The sequence below is a fragment of the Balaenoptera musculus genome, chromosome 16 (genome assembly GCF_009873245.2).
Source record: "Balaenoptera musculus isolate JJ_BM4_2016_0621 chromosome 16, mBalMus1.pri.v3, whole genome shotgun sequence".
Taxonomy (NCBI): domain Eukaryota; kingdom Metazoa; phylum Chordata; class Mammalia; order Artiodactyla; family Balaenopteridae; genus Balaenoptera; species Balaenoptera musculus.
The window spans coordinates 28219318-28222268 of record NC_045800.1 but is presented as its reverse complement, the minus strand read 5'-3'; positions in this window follow the sequence as shown (position 1 = coordinate 28222268).

The window sequence follows — 2951 nt, the reverse complement described above, 5'->3', positions numbered from 1 at the left end:
TCAGTCAATGTATTCTACCCTATTTACAGGCTAAAGAAGAACAATCACATGGACATATTAGTTGATGCAGAAAAATCATTTGACAAAATTCAACACCTGTTTATGATAAAAACGCTCTGAAAAATAGGAATAGAGGGGAACTTCCTCAATTTGTTAAAGAGCATCCATAGAAGTCCTAGAGCTAACATTATACTTAATGGTGAAAGACTGAATGTTTTCCCCCTAAGACCAGGAACAAAGCAAGGATGTCCACTCTCCCCACTCCAATTCAACATAGTGCTTAAAGTTCTAGCCAGGATGATAAGGCAAGAGAAAAAAAGAAAAGCTATATAGATGACACAGGAAGACATTATGTCTACTTAGGAAATCCCTAAGTAGGAATATAAAGAATTTTTTTAATCTCCTAGAATTAATGAGTGAATTTAGCAAGGTTGCAGGATACAAGATAAATATACAAAACTCAATTGTATTTTTATATACTAGCAATGAACATACGGACACAAATTTAAAATATCATTCATAGTTGCTCAGAAATAAAGTGAAATACTCAAGTGTAAATCTAACAAAACATGGGCAGAACTTGTATCCTGAAAACTACAAAATGCTAATGAAAGAAATCAAAGAAGATCTTTTTGAAAAATGGAGAGGCATGGCACATTCACAAGTTGGAAGACTAAGACTTAATATACTAAAGGTGTCAATTCTCCTCAAATTGATATAAAGTTTAACACAATTATTATGAAAATCCCAGGACTTCCCTGGTGGTGCAGTGGTTAAGAATCCTCCTGTCAGGGGCTTCCCTGGTGGCAAGAATCCGCCTGCCAATGTAGGGGACAAGGGTTCGAGCCCTGGTCCAGGAAGATCCCACATGCCGCAGAGCAACTAAGCCCATGTGCCACAACTACTGAGCCTGTGCTCTAGAGCCTGCGAGCCACAACTACTGAGCCCATGTGCCACAACTACTGAAGCCTGCATGCCTAGAGCCCATGTTCCACAACAAGAGAAGCCAGGAATCTGCCTGCCAATGCAGGGGACATGGGTTCGAGCCCTGGTCCAGGAAGATCCCACATACCGCAGAACAACTAAGCCTGTGCACCACAACTACTGAGCCTGTGCTCTAGAGCCCACAAGCCACAACTACTGAGCCCATGCACTGCAACTACCGAAACCCATGTGCTTTAGGGCCCGCGTGCTGCAACTACGGAGCCCACATGCTGCAACTACTGAAGCCCACGCGCCTAGAGCCCATGCTCTGTAACAAGAGAAGCCACCTCAATGAGAAGCCCGTGCACTGCAACGAAGAGTAGCCCCCACTCACCACAACTAGAGAAAGCCTGCACGTGGCAACAAAGACCCAATGCAGCCAATAAATAAATAAATGGAAATCCCAGCAAGATTTTTTTGGTAAATATGAACAAAATTATTCTAAAATTTGTATGTAAAGGCAGAGGAGCTAGAATAGTTAAAACATTTTGAAAAAGAAGAATAAAGTGGGAGGAATCTGTCTAAACAATTTCAAGTCCTATTATATAGCTATAGTAACAAAGATTATGAGGTATTTTAGAGGTATAGACACAGATCAATGAAACTGAGTAAAGAATCCAGAAATAAAGCACACAAATATGTCCAACTGATTTTTGACAAAGGTGCAAAAGCAATCCAATGGAAGAAAGACAGTCTTTTTAACAAGTGGTGCTAGAGCAAGTGGATATCCATAGGTTAAAAAAAGAAGAACCTTGACCTAAGTCTCACACCTTATACAAAGGTGAACTCAAAGTGAACCACATATTCAAATGTAAAATATAAAGCAATTATACTTCAATAAAGATGTTAAAAAAATATTTAGAAAAAAACATAAGAGAAAACTGTCAGGATCTAGAACTAGGCAAAGAGTTTTTAGACTGGACACCAAAAGTATGATCCATGTAAGGAAAAATTGATAAACTGGGCTTTATGAAAATTTAGAACTTTAGCTCAGTTAAGAGAATAAAAGGACAAACTACGGACGGGGATAAAATATTTGCAAATCATATATCCAACAAATGATTAGTATATAGACTATATAAGAAACTCTTAAAATCTCAACAGGAAAAAAAAAAAAAAGTCAAGCAATCCAATAGAAATGGGCTTAAGACATGAAGAGAGACATTTCACCAAAGAGGATATATATGTGGCAAATAATTACATGGAAAAATATTCAGGGTAATGCAAAAACAAAAGCAAAACAAAACCATGGTGAGAGATTATACACCTTTCAAAATGGCTTAAAAAAAACAAAAACAAAAGCATGACACTACCAAATGCTGGCAAGGATGCAGAGAAATGGTCACTCATACATTGCTGGTGAGAATGTATGGTATAGTCACTCTGGAAAATAGTTTGGCAGTTTCTTAAAATTATCTATCTACCTATCTATCTATCTATCTATCTATCTATCTATCTATCATATGACCCAGCAGTTGTAATCCTAGGCATTTATCCTAGAGAAACGATAATTTATGTCTACATAAAACCTGTACACAATTGTCCATAGCAGCTTTATTCATAGTAATCAAAAACAACCCAAATGTCCTTCAATAGATGAATGTTCTTCTGTGGGGAAATAAATTGTGGTACAGTCACACTATAGAATACTACTCAGCAATATAAAAAGGAATGAACTATTGATACATAACACAATCTGGATGACTCTCCAGAGAATTTTGCTGAGTTAAAAAAATAAAAGCCAATCTCCAAAGGTTATATACTGTGTGATTTCATTTATATAATATTCTTTTTTTATATAAATTTATTTATTTTATTTATTTATTTTTGGCTGTGTTGGGTCTTCGTTGCTGCGCGCAGGCTTTCTCTAGTTGCGGCGAGCGGGGGCTACTCTTCGTTGCGGTGCGCGAGCTTCTCATTGCGGTGGCTTCTCTTGCTGTGGAGCACGGGCTCTAGGCGTGCGGGCT